Here is a 25,188-nt window from a genome sequence, read left to right as displayed (position 1 = left end):
AGTGACATTCAAATGCAGAATAAAACACAATATAGTCATACCTCGGGTTGAAGTACCTTCGGGTTGAGCATTTTTGGGTTGTGCTCCGCAGCGACCCGGAAGTAATGGAACATGTTACTTCCAGGTTTCGCAGCTTGCGCATGCACAGACGCTCAAAATGACACGCGCAGAAGCGGGTTGCATTTGCTTCAGGATGCAAACAGGGCTCCGGAACAAATCCCGTTCGCATCCAGAGGTACCACTGTAAATAATTTTAAAACAACCAGTAGCTATTCAGAAACTTGATTTATACTATAAAAAACAAGTAACAAAATTAGAGGCCAATATTAAAGGGCTGTTGGTAAAAACTGCAATTGTCGTTGTCTAGCTGGATGCACTATTGGGAGCCAGTGTGGTGTAGAGGTTAGAGGATTGGACTAGTACCATGAGAGGTCCGGAGGGTGGCAACACGAGAACGGGCCTTTTCTGTGATGGCTCCCTTTTTGTGAGATGCTCTCCCCAGGGAGGTCTGGCAGGCGCCTCCATTATACACCTTTAGGCGCCAGGCGAAAATAAATCCTTTTCAACTAAGCCTTTGGCTGATTGACATCTGATGCCCTTTTCAATGTGTCATTAGATGGGGGGGATTATTGGTTTGTTATTGTTGTTCTTATTTTTACCATGTATTTTGTGGGTTTTATGTTGTCATTTTATGTTGTGAACCACCTTGGGATCTGCAGATGAAGGCTGGTATACAAATTTAATGAATAATAATAATAGTAGTAGTAGTACCACCTAGGATAAAGGTAAAGGTAAAGGGACCCCTGACCATTAGGTCCAGTCGTGGCCGACTCTGGGGTTGCGGCGCTCATCTCGCTTTATCGGCCGAGGGAGCCGGCGTACAGCTTCCGGGTCATGTGGCCAGCATGATTAAGCAGCTTCTGGCGAACCAGAGCAGCGCACGCAAACGCCGTTTACCTTCCTGCCGGAGCGGTACCTATTTATCTACTTGCACTTTGACGTGCTTTCAAACTGCTAGGTTGGCAGGAGCAGGGACTGAGCAACGGGAGCTCACCCCGTCGCGGGGATTTGAACCGCCGACCTTCTGATCGGCAAGTCCTAGGCTCTGTGGTTTAACCCACAGCACCACCCGCGTCCCCTAGTACCTAGGATACTAGGCTTCAAATCCCTACTCAGCCATTAAGCCTCACAGAGTGATCTTGAGCCAGCCACTGCCTCTCAGCCTAACCTACCTCGTAGGGTTGTTGTTGAGGAGGACAACCACGTACACCACCTTGCACTCTTTGGAGAAACGCAATCAATCCATTTATCCTACTGCTGGGTCTGGCAGTGATGCTTCTGAATATCAGTTGCTGGAAACTGCAGCTCAGGTTTCCCACAGGCACCCGATAGACTAGATGGGCCCCTGGCCTCATCCAGCAGGCTCTGTTTATGTTGTTATATTAATCTAGTTATTTGCATGCTTCCTGGTGTACAAAATAATTCTTGGATCAAGTGATGATCGGAGATGAAACATCTAAACAGATATGCTCATTAAGCTTGCCCCTCTTCACACTCTTCCACATGCAAACAATCCAACAGCAAACTTCGAAGCAAATTATTTTTCACTCCTAGACTAAAACAGCTGTCTGAGGTTTGAGGTTGAAAGCTTGCTAAAAGATACAGGAACAGAAGTATTAACAATAACACACGTAGGTTAACAAGGGAAGTTTTGAATTAGTTGTAAAGGTATGTTTAATTACTGTTGAAAATGATATGTTAAAAAAACTAATAAAAATCATATTTAAAAAGGGGGGGGGAGTTTTTCACATCACTTCCTCTCCACGCCAAGAAAAGCTTCCCTTGCTAAACTTTTGCATGCAGCAGGGAAGAGTTAGCAAAAAGAAAAATGGCAACCTCACTCCGGTTACTGCTTCTTCGCAACCATATTTGCATCACAGAGAGTAAAGCGATCTCTCTTGACAAGCAAGGCCTACAACGGAACGTTGCAGTTCTGGAGGGTTCTCCTTCAGGCTTCCAAGCACCTAGCCAGGCCCTTTTTCAGGAGACTTCATCCCACTCCTTGGAATAGCTCATTCGGTAGAGCAGAAAACTCTTATTCTCAGGCTTATGGGTTCTAGCCCACATTTGTGTGAAGATTTCTGCATTGCAGCGGGTTGGACTAGATGACCCTTGGGGTCATTCCAACTCTACAATTCCATGATACTCCTCCTTTGTTTTTGGTTTCTCCCCACATCCAAACAGTATCGCGTGGCCTCTGAGCATCCTCAGTCCTAGATGGGCTGCTTTGGAGTCTCCTCATAAAAACACCAGGATTCTCCAGAACTGCTGGTTGCATGAAAATGATGGATAACTCAGAAGGAGGACACCAGAGTCTACAATAAAAGGACCCAGGAGCCATATAGTGCAAGCACCAGCTCTCTGCTGAAGAAACGCCCGAAGCCTGAGAGTTACCGGACCAGCGCTGGGCAACAGAATGGGGGGTTTGAATAGGACACAAAGGAAAACCCCACGCTGAAAAGAGGCGGCCTAGCCTGCTACAAGCAAGCCAACTGCCAAACTGTCATTTTGCCATGCGGCTGAACAGAAGGGCCCATGTAATGACAACCACCAAACTCATTTAAACTCTGAAAAGGTGACTAATGAGCTCATTCATGCTGCCTATAAATTATTCACCACAACACTGACCCCACTCCAGACAAACAGCAAAGTAAACTTTAAACACAGAAATCTAGCGCTCTCCCGATGAGCCAGAGTTAACGCCTGCAAAGAGTCTTACAATAACAACAGATAGCCCGGCTCGCTCCTGCTCTTTTGTCCGGACTCATTCTTATGTTTACACTTAAAAAAAAAAAACTTTAATCAAGTTAAGGCAGACACAGCTGTTGTACATTTATTTCTCGGCCGCAGAAAGCAGGCCTTTCTCACACACGCACCCTGCTCGTCCCCCTTCTCCCTATTAGTTATTACAGGCAAAGCACTATAAATAGCTTTAAATTATATTCTCCAGAAATTGAAGGCTGACCTTAAAACGAAACCCAGCTCTACAGATGCAAGAAGACCGATACACACGTTGTAGCCTAACGTGATGAATGAGAAGCACTGCGACCAAAAGGAATAGACTTACAGCGACAATCACTTTCAATTATTTCAGCTCTTGATTACTCTTTTTTTACATTTGCTTCTGCTCTGAGGAAACAGAGTTATACTAAAATGCCACCCAGGCTGGCACGGTTTGCGTGATGACTTGCACAATCCAGGGCATAGCAATAAAAAATTAAATCATATTTTAATTTATTTTGAAAAACAAATCCTGCATTCTTTTTTTCCCTCTGGCCCAGATAATAAATGTAGCAACAGCCTTTCCTGTCCCTTCCCCCTCCAAGGCCTTTACATTAATAAGAGCAATTTTCATCCACTTGTTTAACTCAAAGGCAGTGTTTGTGCAGTTAGCATCCTGAAACGTAGTAGTCGATGTTAGAGTACTTGCTGTAGACGTAAGCCATTTGCTTAAATGGGACTTTGCCCAACTTCGCACGTCGGTTTCCAAGCCCCTTTTGCTAGTTCAGGCAAGCTGCTCACGCAGCTTTAGAAACTGCAGTTAAACCTTGGGCAAGTCAGCCTTGGACGAAGTGTGCAAAAGTTAAAAATGAAACTAACTGAAGGCCAAATTCCACCCTCCAATAAGTCAGCGCCTCTCCCCTCCGTGAAGCCAATGGGACTTGCATACAGACTGAATGTCAGATGATACTTGGAGAATAAGAAATAACTAGGCAGTCTCTGGAGCAAGTTTTAGAAGTACTGCAGGAATATCCAGCTTGCAAGAGGTTTTACGCAACACGCATAAACTAACGAGTAAGCATGCAAAGGGAAGCAGAGAAGTTTAACATTTGCACTTCATAAAGGTCCACACACACACAACTAACACTCTGATTCAGCCATTATTGGAGGGGGGGCGGATAGTTGCACTGCTTAGGCACATTGCTGCATTATTCTTTAAATTTTAAAAGGCACGATCACCTACCAGGAACTGCCACACTGAGCTTGTAATAATATGGCTCTTTCCATCCACTTCTTGAACTGGAGCATAAAATAACACTTTAGAATTCCCATTGTCCCCATTTGTAGAAAGGGAGAAAAGCAGCTTTGTTTGAAAGAGTGTGAACGAGAGAGAATCAAGACAACAGTAACAAAGTATTTTGCAATCTTTGTGTACCAGCGCAAGTCTTAACTCCTCTGAAGCCCTATGCCTGACAAGATTCTTGTGTCTCCCATGTAGCTGAAGGGTGTTGGCAAAATCCTGCTTTGAAACTGTGTCACATGCCCTCATTCAACAACCTGTCTGACCAGCAGAGTTCAGCTCCTAGTTCATTTGGTGGCAAATGGAGAAGCTTTAAGTTCTAAGTCTTTCCACAGCAGCCGTGTGATTTAAAAACAAGCACGTGCGCGCGCACACACACACACAAAGCCAGGACAACAGAGTTTTTAAAAGCAACCTCTGTGGAACTTGAGTTGTGAAAGGAAATACAAGGCTGATAAAATTGTGATATACAATAGGGTCCTAACAGCTATAAAAGCGAAAGAACAAATTCAAGTTAAATAGACGCCGCAATCCTGTATAGGCCCATTTGGAAATAAGTGTCATTTTCAAAGTGAAAATTGCTTCTCATAGTCAGTAGGCATATCTAGGGTTGCACTGCATACCTTAAAAAAAGATAATTCACTACAGAAAAACACTACTTTTCCAGTCTCTCCTTCTTATGATCGGGCTGTCAACTTTTAATTGCTCCTGCTCCTGTGCCTTCAACACCATTGAATTAAAGGCAAATCTTTCCCCATTACTTTGGTTGGAAAGAGGTGTTTCTGTCCCGCTTTTACCAAGTTGAAGGGGGTTTGATCACTCTTTGGGATGCATAAATTCTTCCCATTTCTGGTATGCAGGTTTTGAATGACTTCAAAAACCCACAGAACCTGTTTGACCAAAGCCGAAAACGGGACAAAAGAAATGTATCCCCACAAAGGACTCTGAATTGACTTTCAGCTCTCTTAAACATCACCGCCTGCCTCCAGACTTCAGTTCTACTCTGGGGAAAGTTTCAGCTTCTTAACTTCTGCATGTCAGGCTACTAAATCTCAAATGTTCCTGCAAATATTTATACTGAGGCATAAACCTCAACTTTTCAAGATAGCAACATTAATTATCTCAGTGTCAAGTCTCTGGAATTGCCATCCACAAAACATTTTGCATTGCCACAAGTTGAATCTGGGAAGGGTGCCATTCGTCAAACCAATCTCCATCACAACAACACAGCAGGAATCCAAAATTGATGTTTAATATGTTCCCTAGCTAGGGTTGCCAGCCTTTTTGTCTGGCTCGATTCCTGCAAGAGCCCTACTGAACCAGACCAAAGGCCCGTTACCTCTAGCATCCTCTTCTCACAGTGGCATCGTACTTTAAAGACATGCTTAACAGCTCCAAATTAAGTAGATGAGCATGTAGTTTGGGGGGAAGTGTCTCTGGCCAAGCTTTTGCTTGCTGTGGGGTTATTAAAGGTGCAAGGGTTATGCCACAAAAGCAGCTGGGGACCCGGTAAAGACAGAAATGCAGTACCAAGTAGATAAAGGTACCCCTGCCCGTACGGGCCAGTCTTGACAGACTCTGGGGTTGTGCGCCCATCTCACTTAAGAGGCCTGGGGCCAGCGCTGTCCGGAGACACTTCCGGGTCACGTGGCCAGCGTGACATCGCTGCTCTGGCGAGCCAGAGTCGCACACGGAAACGCCGTTTACCTTCCCGCTGGTAAGCGGTCCCTATTTATCTACTTGCACCCGGAGGTGCTTTCGAACTGCTAGGTTGGCAGGCGCTGGGACTGAGCAGCGGGAGCGCACCCCGCCGCAGGGATTCGAACCGCCGACCTTTCGATCGGCAAGCCCTAGGCGCTGAGGCTTTAACCCACAGCGCCACCTGCGTCCCTTTTACCAAGTAGATAACCCAGGTTAAATGTAAATGTATAACATCAGCACTTACTACCGTGCTATAAGCAGGCTAATCCATATACCTTGTGGGTCTGATTAAAAGATGTGGGGCCCAGACCCAGCATTCAACTTTACAGGTGATGTTTTATATGCATAAGTGGAAATTTAGTTCAGAAGGAATGCTTCCCTGTAAAGGTAAAGGTAAATAAAGTTTCCAAGGGGAGGGGCAAAGGTAGGAGCCCAGTCCCAAACAGCCAGGTCTTAGTTCTCTCAAACTGTTAAGGACCCAACTGACCCAATTCCATTAGTTAGCCATCAGTTTCCAGGCTCAGTTCAAAGTGCTGGTTCTGATCTTTAAAGCCTGGATCGCTCAGTAACCACCACATGTCCACAAGCTATTACAGTAGCACCTCAGCTTACGTTACCGTCGGGTAAAGTAAACTTCGCATTGCAAAAGCGGCAACCCCAGAAGTGTTTCACCGCACGTGCAGAAGCGCTCTACCATGCCGCATGCATGCGCGGAAGCGGTCCCTCCGGTTGTGGAAACCTCAGGATCTGACCAGAGCTCCGGAACGGATCCCGTCCGCAACTGGAGGTACCACTGTGTTATGAAAGGCAGCTTGCAATACTATATACCATATCAGCAGTATTCAAAAGATTTCCATTTAGAGACAAAAATGTAGTCTTCATGCCCCATGTGTGCAGTTTGGGTTTTGTGCTTGAATATTTTTGAGCTAATAGCTCTGTGCTGTTGAGGGCCTGGCAACCCATTCTCCAGTTGGCTAGAGCGTGGTGCTGGTAACACCAAGGTTGCAGGTTCAATCCCCATATGGGACAGCTGCATATTCCTGCGTTGCAGGGGGTTGGACAGGGGTCAGCAATCTTTTTCAGCAGGGGGCCGGTCCACTGTCCCTTAGACCTTGTGGGGGGGGGCGGACTATATTTTGAAAAAAACAAATGAACGAATTCCTATGCTGCACAAATAACCCAGAGATGCATTTTAAATAAAAGCACATGTTCTACTCATGTAAAAACACCAGGCAGGCCCCACAAATAACCCAGAGATACATTTTAAATTTTAAGTTCTGTCCTTCTTTGGCACCAATTGGCCGACCATGCCCAGGAGGAAGGCCTCTGGTTTCTTCAGGAAGGTATATGTAAATACCTTTTTCATTTCATTATAGATCATTTCCCAGAAAGCCTTGATCCTTGGGCACGTCCACCAAAGGTGAAAGAATGTTCCTTCAGTCTCTTTACATTTCCAACATTTGTTATCGGGCAAATGATAAATTTTTGCAAGCTTGACTGGGGTCATGTACCACCTATAAATCATTTTCATAATATTCTCTCTTAAGGCATTGCATGCCGTAAATTTCATACCGGTGGTCCATAACTGTTCCCAGTCAGCAAACATAATATTATGTCCAACATCCAGGGCGGCTGGTGTTTGGCCCTTTCTGGTTTGTAATCTGCATAATTTCTAGGAGGTCAGGACTTTCCCAAGAACCAATGTCCTGTTTTTAAGCAAATCTGTTGAAAACCACAGAAGGTGACGTAAGGTAGCTCAGGATCAAATTTGGCATGACATGGATGATCTGACCTGAAGTCATCCTGTTTCTAGCCAAAGGAAAAAGTCACATCTTGTTTGGGCCACTACTGGTTGAGAGCGATGATAGACAGGCAGCAGGCTCCCTCAGCCTGGTGCCCTCCATTTTTTGTTGGACTACAGTTCCCACCTGCCCAGCCAGCATCATGAAAAGGAAAGCTGATGAAGAGTAATTAAATGTGCAATTGTGTGGCTTCTGGTGGTTCTCTGATGGTTCTTTCTCGACATACCACAGTTACACTTTTGGTTTCTCTCTTTGCAGATATGAAGGCACGCAGAGCAACTGTTTTTAAATAATGACCTAACTATGGAACAATTTGCATATCAGAAGAGATGACAAACATTGTATTCTTTAGTATGGGCATGAAAGCACAAAAGGCAATAAAACAGATGTATAAAATCATGATTACTCTAGGGAAAATCAATAGGGATCTTGACTATGCCTTTTGTCGTTAATCATTAATGGCGGTCCTTTGATGCAATTGAGAGACAACAAGTTTAAAGCAAACAGAAGGATTTTAGTTTATTAAGGATATATTTCTTCCGCAAAAGGATGAACATCCAGTGAACAGTTGAAGCATGAAAGGATCGGGGGAATTTCAATATTTTGCAGTGGAAACAAGAAATGACCACCCCCAATTTGCTTATATCAATCCACTTAATTGTATGCACCCTAAAAGTAGCTTCTTGCCTTGCACTGAGGACAAATTGAGAAATCATAGAAGCAAACAAACAGCCAACCAGGGGGCAACACCATTGCTCTAGGGTGCCATGGAGACTAATTGCGCAAGCAGATTGCAAGGGAAGACTCCAACAAATCTGAATAACTCATTCATGAAACTGACTAGCCCTGTTCAGTTGCTATTCACTGTTCTAAACCACAGAGAGAGCCTATGCACAAAGTAGGCTTCCCCAATACAACATCTCAATCAATCATTGAAATGGCCAGGTGGGGAAAGTCCTGCAAGGCAGGGAGCATGTATTCTAGGACTCACAGCCAAGATGGTTCCCAGTGCAAAGTGGGTGGGGCCAGGAGGGGACGCAAAGGTAGGGACAGAGCCACTGGGAAAATAACAACTGAGTGGAGTGTTGCCGTCTTTCTCCATTCTCGGCATCTGTTTCACACTTACAAACCTATCCCTGCAGACTACCCATTACTGCAATTACAGTAATAGAATTTACAGACTGCGATTGACCCATTGGCTGTTGTTGACGTTGTTTTTCTGCAGGAATAAAAATTATACACACACACAAGCACTCCCAGCTTAGCTCTCATACACAGCCATCCCCATAAGCTCCCAGGCATCGCCACTCTCACACAAATCCCCAAAGAAGCAGAGATAGCTCTTCAACCCACACAAATGTGTTCATACAGTATATAAAGAGGAGCTCGTCCACCTTCCCTGGCGGGGACATGCTGCTCTGTTAATGCCTCCAAGACAAGACAGGAAGATTGGAGTACTTGCTATTAAAAGAGAATATAGACATGAGAACGTAAGAAAAGCCTGTTGGATCAGGCCAAAGGCCCAACTAGACCAACAACCTGTTTTCACAGTGGCCTGCCACAAATGTTGTTGTTGTTGTTGTTTAGTCGTGTCCAACTCTTCGTGACTCCATGGACCAGAGCACGCCAGGCATTCCTGTCTTCCACTGCCTCCCGCAGTTTGGTCAAACTCATGCTGGTAGCTTCGAGGACACTGTCCAACCATCTCGTCCTCTGTCGTCCCCTTCTCCTTGTGCCCTCCATCTTTCCCAACATCAGGGTCTTTTCCAGGGAGTCTTCTCTTCTCATGAGGTGGCCAAAGTATTGGAGTCTCAGCTTCAGGATCTGTCCTTCCAGTGAGCACTCAGGGCTGATTTCCTTCAGAATGGAGAGGTTTGATCTTCTTGCAGTCCATGGGACTCTCAAGAGTCTCCTCCAGCACCATAATTCAAAAGCATCCATTCTTCGGCGATCAGCCTTCTTTATGGTCCAGCTCTGACTTCCATACATCACTACTGGGAAAACCATAGCTTTAGCTATACAGACCTTTGTTGGCAAGGTGATGTCTCTGCTTTTTAAGATGTCCATAGGAAGCCTAAAAGCAGGACCTGAGGGTCACAGGTGATGCCAACACAGTGAGCACTATCAGAAAAACCGAGGATCAATGAAAACCCTGTGAGTTATGGCCATCTTTGGGTATGAAATGTATTCAAGAGGGCAGGGAAAGGCAGGTGGGTATTCATGTGGCTTCAGAATTGAACCCTAGTGAGTAAAGCTGAACCAGTAAATGTAAAGAGAGCTCTACTGGATCAGGCCAGAGGCTCACCTAGTCCAGCAACATCCTGTTTTGATAGTGGCCAACCAGCTGCCCATGGGAATCCTGCCAGCAAGAGCTGAGTGTAACAGCTGCCTCCTTAACTAGCAACTGGTATTCAGAGGCCGAAAGCCAAGGAATATTCTCACTACAATGAAAAGGAGAAAGTGTAGTAAGGAGACCCCTCTTTATAATGATCAGAGATGGGACCAGACCCTGCTCAAAATCTTTCGGGGGGGGGGGGAGTGTAGCCAAAAGCAACTTGCTTTTGTTTTCCATTGCCGTTCAAGTCATAGACACATTCACATAAGCATCTTTTCCAAACCAGTAAGAATGTTAGGGTTTCACAGCCTGCTGTGCTGCCTGAAATGGCCTTCTCAGCCTCTTATCACATACGATGTTATTCCCATCCTTATCATCAACCCAGGTGCCAAAGACTCAGGCTCAGTGTCACTTTGCTTCAGCAGAAACTACAAGTGGCTTGCACAGAGCCAGACGTTTCCATTGCTGTTGCCCATTTTAGTGGCTGCTCTGTTGTTTGGCGAACCCAAGGGCTGTGTTTCCCAAACTTGGGTCTCTAGTTGTTTTGGGGCTACAATTCCCATCATCCCTGACCACTGGGAGTTGTAATAAAAAAAAGTTGGAGGCCCAAGTTTGGGAAACAGCCCTACAGGGTCGGCACATGAGTATTACAGTTACATACGCTTCAGGTTACACACTCCGCTAACCCAGAAATAGTGCTTCAGGTTAATAACTTTGCTTCAGGATGAGAACAGAAATTGTGCTCCAGCGGTGCAGCAGCAGCGGGAGGCCCGATTAGCTAAAGTGGTGCTTCAGGTTAAGAACAGTTTCAGGTTAAGTACAAACCTCCAGAACGAATTAAGTACTTAACCTGAGGTACCACTGTACTGACTTCAGGTCTTGGCTGTTGCCTTTCCGAGGCAGTTCGTTGAGAAACCAAGCATGCTAAGACTGCAATTCAACCCCCTTTTGAGCCAGCTAGGGTGGAGGCATTGGACTGAATAGGGCTGTCCCACCCAGTCCACCCTGTGAGGAAATGCCAGTGTCACCCCCCCAGGCATGGAGCTCCCCCTTCCACCTGACAAACATGTCATGCTGCCAACAGAATCCTTGCCAGCCCCCAGAACACCTGAGTATTCCACCTGGGCAGGGTGGACTGCAGTGTAAACTTGATGAATTTCGGGTCCGACATAGGAGAGCTCTTCTTACATTATTCTTAAACTCCTGTTTGTTGTGAGAATAAGGGAGATACATATATAAATATTCAACAGCAGGCAATAGGATGCCCTCCAAGATGCATCCATCAACCCATTTCTGAGTGTTTGGAGAGACGAGTTGAGTTTGAGAGATGAGTTGAGAGGTGAGTTTCTCTTTGTAAGTTCTCTTCAAGAAACACTAGTTGAAGAGCATAAGGGGCGCTCCATTGGGTCAGACCAAAGGCCTAATCTGGACCACTGCTCTCATAGTGGCCAACTAGATGGCTAAGGGAAGCCCACAAGTAGGACATGAGCACAACAGTATTCACCCACTCAGGACCCCCAGAAACTGGTAGATATTGTCTCAGTTTCTGAACATAGTACACAGTCGCCATGAACAGCTGCCATTTTAAATACCACAAGCACACCTGCTGCCATCAAAGGTTTGATTGTAGCTTTATTTGGAGTGAGGTTCAGGGCCGTCTTAAGCATATCCAGCGCTGTGGTGCAAAGCTCCCTCCGGCGCCCCCCCCATGTTTCCCAGAGTTTTTTAGGGAGGACGGTGCTGCTGGTGGGGCTAGAGGAGGCAGGCAGCGGTTGGAGGGCGGCTCCTCCAGCAGGGAAGAGGTGGAGACTGGACGTGGCGCCCCCCGGCTCAGCTGGCTGCTTTGTGCTGCGGTGGCCACAGCAGATGGAGGCTCCGGGCGCGGCGCTGCTTCGGCACGGCATGGCAGAGGTGGGTGAGGGAGGCCAGCTGATGCCGGGAGGCACAACGTCCAGCTACCGCCTCTTCCCTGCGCCGTCCAGTGGCCATCCCGCGCCACTAGCCTCTATGGGTAAGACACTCCTGGTGAGGTTCCATCTTTTGACTGCTGTCCATATTTTACAACAATTTATACGGTCCCAATTTTGTCGCGCGAAGAAGGAAAACAATTCTACACATGGAATTTTTCAGATGGAAACTCCAAATGAGGTAGAACCTAGAATTCCTCTCAAGTGCATTAGCTAAGTGGCAAGTCTAATCTTCATCCTTTGAAAAGGCAAGAGTTCAGGGAGGAAGATTACATTTTATAGGTCTCTTGTAAAAGGCACATAGTTTTGGTTCCATTATTATTATTACATCTCTTCCCCACCACCACCCACGTGCACCCCCTGCCACCGCTTTTGCCCCCCGGCTTTCTTGCTCTGCTTCTGAAGAGAAATGCTCACTTCCTATTAAAATGCTGCTTAATATTATTCAAGCTTAAATGGGTTGTATTTAAGGAGAATAAAGCTGCAGAGGAACTTGGTTCAGACCAAGGAACCAGCAACTGCCAGGGGTGCCTAGTCACACACCTTGCCTAATGTGGCTTTTATGTATTATGCAGGTACCAAGTAAGGGTGTGTGTGTGTGTGTGTGTGTTGAGGAATTGCCCCAATCCAGCAAGGGAGCTCCATGCATGTGTAATGACTGAAGCAGCGTAATGTAATACCTGGTTGAAATAACAGAGTATTAGAGACCTGCAATCTAAACCAGCAACATAAGTCTCTAGAATAAATCTGGTCCTTACAACACAGTCACAAGCCAAGCCAATGGAACTTTAGCTGACATCAACGAACATGGAATAGCACCACCTAGTGGTTGGAGGTGTTGCTTATGTAACCATTACAGTATCTACTGTACATTGTGAACTTTATGAGTGTGCCCACTGATATGGGTGGGGGTTTGGACTCTCATCTGGGACCAACTGTCCCTTGCATTACCGTTAACCAGAGCTTTATTCAGACCATTTAGATCTTTCTGGCTTGGTATCCTCATACTGGCCACAATTTCCCCCAGAGAGTGTTCTGAGAGTGTATTTTGCTGCACAATCTGACCTCTTCATGTCAGTCAAGCAGGATAATAAGTCCTAATGTCACCTTTGACTAGACATACTGACCGAATGCATGGACAGGGCAGAAGATCAGGCAGCTGGCTTGCCTACAATCTCCACAGAACCGGCTGAAGGCAAAAAGGGCTATACACACGCACACTAGAATTCCTAATCAAATGTGCAACCCCAGTAACAGGGTCAGTCCAATAATGCACCACGGCACTCAGGCCGAGGATTGCACCTCCATTTTCTGTCCATGGGCATCATGGCTGACCAGCGGTTGCTCACCAGCTCTTAACTGTGACAGTGGCTCCACCTGCCACTACCATGGGCTGTGTCCCACCCATCACCCATCCAGCTGTGGACATATACAGTCGTACCTTGGATTCCGACCACCTTGCGAGTCAAACATTTTGACTCCCGAACACCGCAAACCTGGAAGTGAGTGTTCCGGTTTGCAAACTTTCTTTGGAACCCAAATGTCCAACGCAGCTTCCGATTGGAACGAAATTGATCGGACTTCTGGAATGGATTCCATTCAACTTCCGAGGTATGACTGTATCACAAATCAGTTCTGATCTCAAATCTATAAAATATCTCCCTAGCACACGACCACCTTATAAGTATTTAAACATATATTGTAGCATATTGATTTTTCACGAAAGCATGTTCACAACAGAAAAGGAACATTATGGCAATAACAACAACATTTCCTCCCACCAAAGACTTACAAGTGTGAGACAGTTTTAATATACTCCACCACACATTATTATAATAAATGTCTTCATTTTCTAAAGTGATTTTGTACTTCTCGGTACTTAGACCTCTCTTATTTTATCAGCTTTGTAACTTGGAAAGGGAGCGAAGTTTTTTTTTATTCTTCTTCTTAGGTTTTCATGTAACATTTGCCCGCTTTCACATGGCTGCCGCGCCCCAACTTCTGCATGACTATCATATGGAAACTGTAAGGGCCATGAGCAATTTCCCTGTCCAGGGTTGTATGTAACCACTGTCTCTATAATTTTCAGCATCCCGAAAAGGGTAGACTACCACCTTAAAGAAAATAAATCAGAACAATATGAAAAGCTAAACTTTTATTCAAAATTTTCCTCCCATTTTTTTCTGGTGACTATTAATGCATCTTATAACGATGATTCCCTTGAGAGGAAAAACAAACAAAGCTGGAGTCTCGCTACTGGAAGACGGGAGTTAATTTGACACAGTTGCCATGGCTAAATAAAGCCGGACTACTGGATGATGTCAAAAGAATCTACAATGTGTTGCTGCAGCAGATTCAAAATGGGCTCCCATAAGAATATTGTTTGCGCCCATTAAAGGCCACTTTTCACACACAAACACACTTTAGTAAATAGCATAGGCCTTGAGTTTCTAAGAGCTGAGCATTTTCAGTTTTCAATGGTAACTAAGGGCTTGGGGCACTGTGTAATTTGCAGAATGAGGCCTAAGCACATGGCTTCAATTAAGGCATGGATAATGTATCTCCTGATGCATTTTGTTAACAAGTGCAGATTAACTTCAATTATTCATGGTAATGCTTCACACAGAACTAGTTAATGTGGTTTAGGATATTCTGCAACGGTGATAAAAGTCTTACATCTAAAAACAACAACGAGTAGATAAATCATGAATGCTGCCTCCCATTTGGGTGGGGTGGCCCCAGCTGACCCTATTTACTAAAGACGGTCTCTGCTTCTGATCGGTGTTTTGGGTCGCTCACTCCTCAGGAGGGGGGCAAGGGATGATCCATCTTGTCTGCAATGTACATATGTGAGAATGCCTGCGCATGAACAGTGAAGCACCACCCGACAATGCGCAGCCTGTTATTTCACAGGCTGCAGCTGCAGAGGTGTTAAGCAGGTAGCCCTATGTCTTCCTTTACGTAGGAATGTCCTGCATTTGTTGGACTCTCCAAGGAGAGCCCTCCATTTTAAGGCAGGCTGTCTGGTTCAAGTCAAATTTCTGAAGGAAGATCAGGGACCCTGAAGTGGCCCACCAACAGCACTCACAAAACAAGGTGCGCAGGTACACAGGTTGGCTCGCTATGGTGAGTTGTTTTGCCCTTCTATTTAAATTACAGTACTTCTTTCTAAGTGTGCATCTTTCTTCTTCTTCTTCTTCTTCTTCTTCTTCTTCTTCTTCTTCTTCTTCTTCTTCTTCTGCGATCACTCGTAGCCGAGTGAGATTGTCTTCCATAAACACGGTTTGAACAATGAGTCCGTAAGTGACTGTGGAGGCCAGTTCTGGATCCTCACATCCTTCCACAGAATCCATTCTAAATATCTTCACAGAAGCTTACGAAAAGCTTGGCTTATCACTCAACATCCCAAAAACTGAAGTGCTGCACTGACAAGTACAAAATAACACCTCTGCAGTGCCACAAATCCAACTCAGTGGTGTAACGTTGGAAAATGTTGATCACTTCTCATACCTGGGCAGTGATCTTTCTCATACCTGGGCAGTGAAATCCAGCATCGCCTGTGCATCTATATCCATAACTCAGCATATGTAAATTTTATGCAATTTTATGGCTTCTTTTTTTTTAGCATTGCCACCCTATGGCTAATATATTGTAGGATGTTTATCTTTTTTTAGTATATCTTTAACTACATCTCTGCTAAATGTTTTTGATTCCTTCTTTTTATTACTGGAAATTGGGGAGGGGGCATTTGGGAGGTGTGGGGAGGGTATTTGGACAAGCAACAGCAGCAGAGCTTTTCCTTTTCTTTTTGAAAACATAGTCTGACTGCTGTCACAAACAATCTTATGGTCCTTCTTAATAGCCCAACCAATCCAATGTTCTCACGTCGTGCCTCGTACAATTCTATGATTCCAACCATAGATCCATCTGGTGTGGGAAATGTTTTGGCTTTCATATTAGCTTGTGGGGTTTTTTTGTGTGGTTGTGTGCAACCTACAGCCAACAATCCACACAGTCTTCTCATAGTCAAAATGAGGTGCAGCACCCCACCCTCCCCAATTCCTTTATCCCACCATCAGTGAATGAAAAAGATTGTAATCATGATCAATGTAGGGCAGGGGGAAAAATCATAGCAATTCTGCAATTATTTCCCTTCTTGTTCCTGCATGGTAATCTCGTTGCGTAAAGCGAGAGCTTTCGTGAAATCCCCGAGCCTTGACTAACACTTGATATTGTCAAACAAGCATATTTTGTTCCTTCTTAGTGCACTTTAGGACGGCCGTGTATTTTTTGTTGAATCATGCAACCAGTTTGCACAGATTTTTGATGAATGAGTGAGTAGCACATCCGTAGGCGCTGACATCTCACTCAAAACTGTCATGAGCTATAAACATACAGAAAAGATACTTTAACCTCACTGGACAGTTGCGCATAAACACAGCGATGTTCTGGTGCTGTGCCAAATCTATAACTGTAACTTGTTCGGGGAACGCGAAACGAAGTTTTAGCATTTATCTGGAACCAATTCTAGTGTTTTCAGATCTATATTATAAAAAAACTCAATCAACAACCCTTTCCCTTAATGAAAACAAAAATAACATTCACTCCAGCTTTGCCTTTTCCATTTTTCAAGCTTGGATATCACTGAGCATGTTTAATTGTATCAGTCCTGTACAGCAACAATCTGAAAAGGTCAAAACAAAATGGGAAGAGCCAACATTATCCTTGGTCCAAATCGCTCATCGTAAGTCCTGTTGCGCCAAAGACAGATCTGGCCTGAAAGCTTTCCATTAAGGTAAGTGGAAAAAGAAGTGTACTTGTTGTCTTAACTTTACTTTTCAATTGATCGGTTCTGCTCCGCGTGCTTGACTGCAATCGATGGGAATTTATCTATTAGCACAAGTTAGAGCAGGAAAGAGCTAAACAACATAACCAGAAAGTTCAGATATTACATATCTTCTGAAGTAAGAAAAATAAAAGCTTATGTTCATATCTGTTTCAAGTAGCTATCAAATATAGCCAATGTGGTGACCTACATATACGTTGCTGGATTACAACTCCCATAATATCTGACAACTGGCTATCTGGCTAGAGCTGATGGGAGTTGTAGTCTAACAGCATCTAGAGAGCTGGCTATCCCCATTTTGAAGGACTTGGAATATGGAGCAGCAAGACTCGGGCTCCCTCCTCCTCTTCTCATAGTTGAAAAGGTCCACTTTTAGATGGTATGGGAAGAAAGGCAGTTTTGTACAAATTACCAACCCTAGATTAAGACTCAGCAATTTGATCTTCCTGCCATCAAAGTGTTTGATTTCACAACTCATTAAGCAATGTCTGTTCACCAAAGGAAGAAAAGTATGCTCTGAAAACGGAAACAGTTCTCCCTTGCAACTTTCCCCAACAGTACATTGGGCAAAATATTGCAGATTCATTTACTGCTCACTAAAACTTCAGGCCCGGAACATCAGAGCCACACTCAGGGCTTTATGTGTCTCATTAGCAAGGCTTTTGTGGCGGCATCTTAGAACACTTTTGCAAGAGGTGTTTGAACGGCTCCCGGACACTAACACACAGAACAGGCGTACAATATAGTCCTCAGCTGGTAAAAAGAACAAGAAAAAGGGTTTGCAGGTTGCTCCACGTTGTCTGAATGGCCATTCAAATGCAATTCAATGTAAGGAAGTTTAAAGGGATGTGCATTGGATCAAAAAAGTCCTGACTTCACATATGTAATTACTGGTGGTGACTAACCAAGGCAAAAACTTTGGGGTTGTGGTGGATAGCTTGTTGAAGATGTGCAGCTGTGAAAAGGGCGAATTGCATATTAGGGACTATTAGGAAAGGAACTGAAAACAAAATGGCAGCTGCTTTGGAGCTTAGGATCTCCATTCAGTCAGGACTCCCACACGGCTATTTGAGGCACAGGAACTCCACAGGGTCTTTCCCAATGTTTATACAACAGCAAAGGCAAGGGTCGCAGGAGCCGGGTTGCCCCCAAGATTGGGGGAGGGGGCAGGCGCTGGCGTGTGTGGCACACATGTCACACACGTGATACATGCCACAAATCTTCCAATGCGGTGCAGGCCAAACCAATGTGGCCTAGTGGAAGGCTGCGCCAGCCTGCGCAGTGTTGGGAGATGCCGCTTAGGCCGGTTCAACCTTGCACCAGGCTGTGCTGGTCCCCACAGCCTAGCTGCGCCACACTAAGCTAAGTGGTTCGACCTCCTCCGCCCCCTCAATATTTGGGGGGCTGAATCTCCTGCTAAGGAATACTGAGGGGGCTGATGACACCTCTGCCTGCTACAGTTGGCGTGCCTGCAAGGGTACAATCTCAGGGGCATGGCCAGGAGTGCAGCCATGCTCCTGCCGTGGGACATTAATGCCATACACACAAGTAATGTGTGGACAGGGCTATTGTCATTCTAGCCCCACACTGGGATAGATGGTGTAAAGGTCTGAATCAGTGTTAACCAGTTTCTCAATTTATATAGCCAATGTTAGCTCTGGAATGGACCCAGAAGCTCAGAAACGGAAGGAAACAGCACCATACCATGTTGCTGCTGTTGGCTGATGTGGAAAATAAACAAGTCAGTCTAATATCAGACATGGATTCCAGTTCCCAGTCCTGCTGCCCACGATGTTTCACCTAATTGAGTAGGTCAGGGTTTGAACATGGGAAGGACCACAGCTCAGCAGCATGCAGAAAGCCCAGGGTTCAAGCCCTGGCAGCATGCTTGGGAAAGATTCCCTGCTGAAACCCTGGAGAGCTGCTGCCAGTCAGAGCAGACAATAATAATAATAATAATAATAATTTATTTATACCCTGCCCTTCCTAGCCAAGACCGGGCTCAGGACGGCTAACAACCAATAATAAAAACAAGTTGATTAAAATACAATTTAAATTATTAAGATACAACATTAAAACATTAGGGTGCAATCTCTTCATAGGAGGAGAAAGGAAAAAGAAAGAGGGGGAGGGAATCAAAGTGATTCTAAGCCAAAGGCCAGGTGGAACAACTCTGTCTTACAGGCCCTGAGGAAAGAAATCAGATCCCACAGGGCCCTGGTCTCAAGAGACAGAGCGTTCCACCAGGCTGGAGCCAGTGTTGAGAAGGCCCTGGCTCTGGTTGAGGCTAATCTAACTTCCTTAGGGCCCGGGACCTCTAGGGTGTTGCTATATATGGACCTTAAGGTCATCTGTGGGGCATACCAGGAGAGGCGGTCCCGTAGGTGCGAGGGTCCTAGGCCATGAAGGGCTTTAAAGGTCAAAACCAGAACCTTAAATCTGACCCTGTACTCCACCGGGAGCCAATGCAGCTGGAAAAGCACTGGGTGAATATGCTCCCATGGCAGAGACCCCGTGAGGAGCCTCGCTGCAGCTAGATGGACCAATGAACTGGCTCAATGTAAGGCAGTTTCCTGAGCATCCATAGCAGGGCTCTGCCACTAAGCTACAGCTCATCCCTGGGAGTCTTATTGTTCTGTCCTTGGCTAATGGAATTCAAGTCACATTTGCAGGCCTCCTTCCTGGAGAGAAGATGAGTCAAGCTAATCTCCTTCCATCTCACTTTACAAGGGCCCTTAGCCGGGTGGCCCTAACATCATCCGTTAGTGAAATTTACTTTTGGATTTTCAAAAGTCCTTCACGACCACAAGGCTATCTGGGAGGCAGAGAGCAAGCCTAATGGATCAAGCTAATCTCGAGGAAGGTCTATTAAACTCAAATTTGTCAGGTTTCATTATTTTCAATACTTATCCTCAATGACAGTAATTTCCAAGATCATTTTATTATTCGCCATATAATGAGGCTGCGCTGCCTGCAACCCTGTTTCCCCAACAACAAAGATTGTGTTTTGCTGAAGTTGTAAGTTGGCCTGGAATCCAAACAGCTGTCCCTCCAGCCCACAACCCCTGCCCACTTCCAAGCTGGATATCTACCATGAAGTGATGGCAATGGGCAAACAGGGTACATGATGCTGGGGTCTCACTTAGCCAGGTTTCTGTTTGCCCCACTTGCTCCAGTGCCATGACTGGGGAGGGGGGTGTATCTAGGGCTGCAATGGAGGGTTCCTGGGTTTCAGAGTGATTCTGTGCCCCTAAAGAACAGGTGCATAGCCTTGGGGTCATTTTGGACTCACGGCTGTCCATGGAGACACAGGTTAATTCTAAATTCAAGGCAGCTCCATCAGTCCCTACCTGCCTGTGCTCTATCTCACCAGAGTGGTACAAACTCTGGTTATCTCCCACTTGGACTACTGCAATGCGCTCTACGTGGGGCTACCTTTGAAGATGACTCAGAAACTACAACTGAGGGCAGCTGCCAGGACCATATAACACCGGCCGTATATAACCATAAATGGCCTTGGCCCTGTATACCTGAAGGAGCATTTCTACCCGTATCATTCAGCCCGGACACGGAGGTCCAGCTGGTGAGACTGGTGGTCCAACAACATCTGCAGGGCCACAGACACTTTGATTTCACCATGATAACCGCCAAGTGAGAGCAATTTGTTTCCCAGGAACTGATATTTGCACAGCCATTTCTTAGCTTTCTTAGCTGATCCACAGCATAGAGGTGACACACTGATTAGGGGTTGGGCAATAAACTTTAAGTCATCCTTTCCTACAGGTCCATGACAGAATTTTTATAGCTACTCATCAGTGATGCAAAATGTAAGAGTGAGAAGGTCCAAGCAAAGGAAGAACTCCAGCAAAAGAGTAAGAACATCAGCAACCCTGTAGACGTATATGTTGTTATTACCGCGCGTTTTGATAAACTTGATAAACACCCCAAGTGATGGGTACTTTGATACTATATTTTAATTATTCTTAATGTAATGCAGAATCTACTTTATTTCACTGGACTTGAAGAACTGGAACTTGTGCAAGTTTGTGCACTACAATCACATCCTTCTTGCTCTGTGTTGACCACTTTTTCAAATATCCACAATGGCCATTACTTATCCACAGCAGCTGTTCAAAATCTTGCATCAGAAAATGATGGACACTCCTTTGGTGGAAGTTTTCAAGCAGAGGTTGGATAGCCACCTATCAGGTGTGCTGTAGTGGTGGCTAGGAGTTGGACTAGATGAAATTTGAGATACCTTCCAACTTCAGTATCTTTTCGCCTACTCTGACTAGCAAGTTGCAGAAGCAATAAGGGCCAAGTGCTCCTCTTGACTTGGGTGATTCTATATTAAAGGGCCAATCTCTTTCAACCTATGTGGTTGAAAACGCCTATCACACTTTTGAGTACTCCTTTTTTCAGTTAATATTTTATCATGTGATTGTTTGCCTTTGGCATTCACTCATGGGTCCTTTATTTGTACAAAAGAACTGTGACCTCACATTCGGAATATGAGTGACTTTTCCCTCCCTCCCACAGAGTCTGTATGCAGATGCGACCTGCTCTTTCTTTTGTTATTTGATCCTGCTATAGTGCTGTTTTCTGCACAAACAGTACAATAGTGACACCTACTGACAGAAAAGAAGCATTAGCACTAGAGTTTCAATATACCAAACCAGGGGATAAGGAGAGGCACTCACATTTTCCATTCTCAAGAGGATGATCTGTATAAATAGGAATCGGAAAAACAAAAGGAGTCCTATGTGTTCATCTTGTTATAATTTCCATAAGAAATTTGCTTTGTATCCCTGCAACTAGGGTTAATTATTTATCATGAATCACCTTGAACCATTTCTGTATAGAGATGGAAGCTGTACCATTTATATTGTTGAATGTAGTTCTAGACAGATTGCACAAGTATCCACAGTAAATTAGTTTAAGAAACCAAACCAAAATAAAACAAATAAAACAGCTAAAATTGAACAAAATACTGAATGTTTAAATAGACTAACTGGACAAGTTGCACAAAATGTGCAAGCAATTGGAGAACTGAAGGAGACTGCAGGTGAAAATCGGAAATTGGCTGAAGATACCAGCCAAAGATTGGGAAATTTAGAGAAAGAGGTAAGACCACTCAGCAAACAAGTAGGTGAACACCAGACCTATCTTTCTATGATAGAACTACAGAATAGACAGACTAATTTAAGGATAAGGTCGATACCAGAGGTGGAAGAAGGCAACTTAGCTGAGTTCCTGACTAAAGAATTTTCCAAGTTTTGGAACCTAGAGGAAAAGGACTTCAAAATTACATCAGCTTTCAGACTTGGAAGACTTATAAAGAGAGAGAAGCCCAGAGACTGTTTAATAATATTGAGATCAAAGGAGGAAAGGGATAAGATTTTGGGCTTACATTACGGAAAGTCACTGGACATTCTGGATAAAAGAATCGAAATTTTTAAGGATATTCCTAAACAACTGCTGGATCTTAGAGCTGACTATTTGGAACTAACAAGACTGTTAAGGAGCAACACAATTATCTTCAGGTGGGACTTTCCTCAAGGATTATCTTTTACTTTTAGAGGGAAGAAGATTAAAATCAGATCACTGGAAGATAGAGACAAATTTCTGACTGCGTACGGAGAGGACCTTCAAAAAGGACTGGAATTACCCTCGGGGCCTGTAGTACCAGAGGTGCCTGCACCCTCGGATTCTGAAGACCCAGCGAACAAGGTACTACCCCTAGAAAAATAACCAGACTTATCCAGGATGTCTCTGCAACTTTTGAGTTGGAATATAAATGGCTGTAACATTCCGGAAAAAAGAAGGAAAATTTTTCATATATTGAAAAAGGAACAATTGGACATTATTTGCTTACAAGAAACACATGTGACTAGGCTCCATCGGAAAGTACTAATAAACAAAAGACTTGGTCAGGAATTTATATCTTCAGACAAAGTAAAGAAGAGAGGCGTGGTGATATATGCAAAAGAGAGCCTGTCACCCAAATTCTTATTTAAAGATGAATATGGAAGAATTTTGGCAATCGAAATACAACATCAAGGAGAAAAGATTCTGATATTAGGAATTTATGCACCAAATGAAGGGAAGTCGGAATTTTTCAAGAAGTTGCATGAGACTATGCTGGAACATCTGGATTATGACAACATCATCATGATGGGAGATATGAACGGGGTTGTATCAACAAATATGGATAAGTCACAAAGCCAGAATGTCACTAAAGATGGCAGACTACCAAAGACCTTTTTTGAAATGACTGACAATATGGACTGGATAGATATTTGGAGAACGAAGAATCCCTTGGGAAAAGAAGGAACATTCTTCTCTGAAGCTCAGCTGACTTGGACAAGAATCGACCAAATATGGATAACTAGAGGTCTGGCACCGAAGGTCAGAAAGGTGGAAATCTGCCCAAAAACCTGCTCCGACCATAATGCATTGAAAATGGATATGATACTATTACCAACTGGCTCCTTTAGATGGAAGATGAATGACAATCTGTTCAGAGATCAGGAGATTACTAAGAAGGCCCAGAAAGCATTGAAGGATTACTTTGAGATAAATATGAACACTGCGGTGGAAAAAAGAATTATTTGGGATGCAAGTAAAGCTGTGATGAGGGGGTTCTTGATACAACAGAACGTGGCAAGGAAGAGGAAACAAAATGACAGAAAAGATAAGATTTTGGAGAAAATAAAAGAATTGGAGAAGAAGTTAAGATCAAACCCGAAGTCCCTGCCGATCTTGAGAGAAATCAAACTCTATCAAGCACAATATTCTAAACTGATAAATCAGGAAATAGAGTGGAAGATTAAATTAATGAAACAAAAAACTTTTGAATCGGCAAACAAATGTGGGAAACTGCTAGCTTGGCAGTTGAAGAAGAGACAAAAATTGAATACAGTTACAAATTTGGAAATTGAAGGAAGAAATATTCAGAACCCCACGGAGATTAGAAAGTGCTTCCAGAAATACTTCAAAAAACTATATACTCAAGGGCCGCAGAATGAGGATGAGATAAAACAATTTTTAGAGAAAAATGGACTTAAAAGGCTGTCACAAGAAAATAGATCTCTCCTGAATAGTAAAATAACATGTCAAGAAATTGAACAAGCCATTCAAAACATGAAACCGGGCAAATCTCCAGGGCCAGACGGGCTAACCTCCAAGTATTATAAGATATTAAAAGACCATTTGATTCAACCACTGATGGAGGTTAGCAATGAAATTATGGAGGGGAGGAGGGCGCCGGAATCGTGGAAGGAAGCTTTCATCACATTGATACCAAAATCGGAAGCTGAAAAGACACAACTTAAGAACTACCGTCCCATCTCCCTTTTAAATGTGGATTACAAAATCTTTGCAGATGTTTTGGCAAGTAGATTTAAAAAAGTTCTAAATGAAGTAATTCATAAAGATCAGGCAGGCTTTCTCCCAGGTAGACACATGTTTGCTAATACAAGGAACATTATTGACATTTTGGAACTTTTGCAAATTGATATAAATACAAAAGCAGTGTTAATCTTTATAGATGCGGAGAAGGCCTTTGATAATATCTCTTGGAAATTTATGAAGGGAAATTTAAAAGAAATGGGAGTGGGTCGGGGTTTTGAGAATGGGATTGATGCAATATATTCAGAACAAAAGGCTAAATTGATAGTAAACAATGTGGTCACTGAAGAGTTTAAAATTGAAAAAGGAACACGACAAGGCTGCCCGATTTCCCCTTTGTTATTTATATCAGTTCTGGAGGTGCTCTTGAATATGATTAGAGGGGACCGGTTGGTGGAAGGGATTCAGGTCGGAGTGAAACAATATAAACTTAAAGCTTTTGCAGATGACCTAGTTTTGACCCTGCAGGAGCCAGAATCTAGTACAAAAAGAGTATTACAACTGATTCAAGATTTTGGTCGGGTGGCAGGATTTAAACTAAATAAACAGAAAACTAAGGTGTTGGGGAAAAATCTGACAGATGTAGAGTCGGAACAGTTTCAGAGAGAAACGGAACTAACTGTGGTTAAAAAAGTAAAGTACCTAGGGGTAAACATAACAGCAAAAAATCTGAGTCTATTTAAGGATAATTATGAAAAATGTTGGTCTGAAATTAAGAGAGATTTGGATAGCTGGACAAAATTGAAGCTTTCTCTGTTAGGCCGAATCGCTGCTGTTAAGATGAATGTATTGCCAAAGATGTTGTTTTTGTTTCAAACATTGCAGATTGTGGACAAGACAGAGTGTTTCCGGAAGTGGCAGAGAGATATATCTAGATTTGTCTGGCAGGGCAAAAAGCCCAGAATTAAGTTCAAGATACTAACTGATGCGAAAGAAAGAGGGGGCTTTGCCCTGCCAGACCTAAAGTTGTATTATGAAGCCGCAGCCTTTTGCTGGCTAAAAGACTGGCTACTTCTTGAGGACACTGACGTATTGGACTTGGAAGG

General features: G+C 44.1%; 1 protein-coding gene and 1 long non-coding RNA gene across 3 annotated transcripts in view; one reads left to right on the top strand and one right to left on the bottom strand.

Annotated features, from left to right (window-relative positions):
* FOXN3 (forkhead box N3) overlaps positions 1-25,188 on the bottom strand; it is a 193,329-nt gene that overhangs the window by 155,573 nt on the left and 12,568 nt on the right. Inside the window, exon 1 of one of the 2 annotated variants that reach the window (XM_079948860.1) lies at positions 4,025-5,188. The exons of the other annotated variant lie outside the window; for it this stretch is intronic. The gene's annotated coding sequence lies outside the window, so the exon portion shown is untranslated. Of the gene's footprint in view, positions 1-4,024; positions 5,189-25,188 lie in introns of those variants that run through there. 2 annotated transcript variants of the gene reach the window in all.
* Positions 1,028-21,676, top strand: LOC307200809. The gene is made up of 3 exons (XR_013832437.1): positions 1,028-2,635; positions 16,520-16,681; positions 20,516-21,676. It is a non-coding gene; the product is annotated as an uncharacterized lncRNA (long non-coding RNA).

Source organism: Podarcis cretensis, assembly GCF_951804945.1.
Source record: "Podarcis cretensis genome assembly, chromosome: 1".
NCBI classification, from domain to species: domain Eukaryota; kingdom Metazoa; phylum Chordata; class Lepidosauria; order Squamata; family Lacertidae; genus Podarcis; species Podarcis cretensis.
This window is presented reverse-complemented; position numbering and strand designations above follow the sequence as displayed.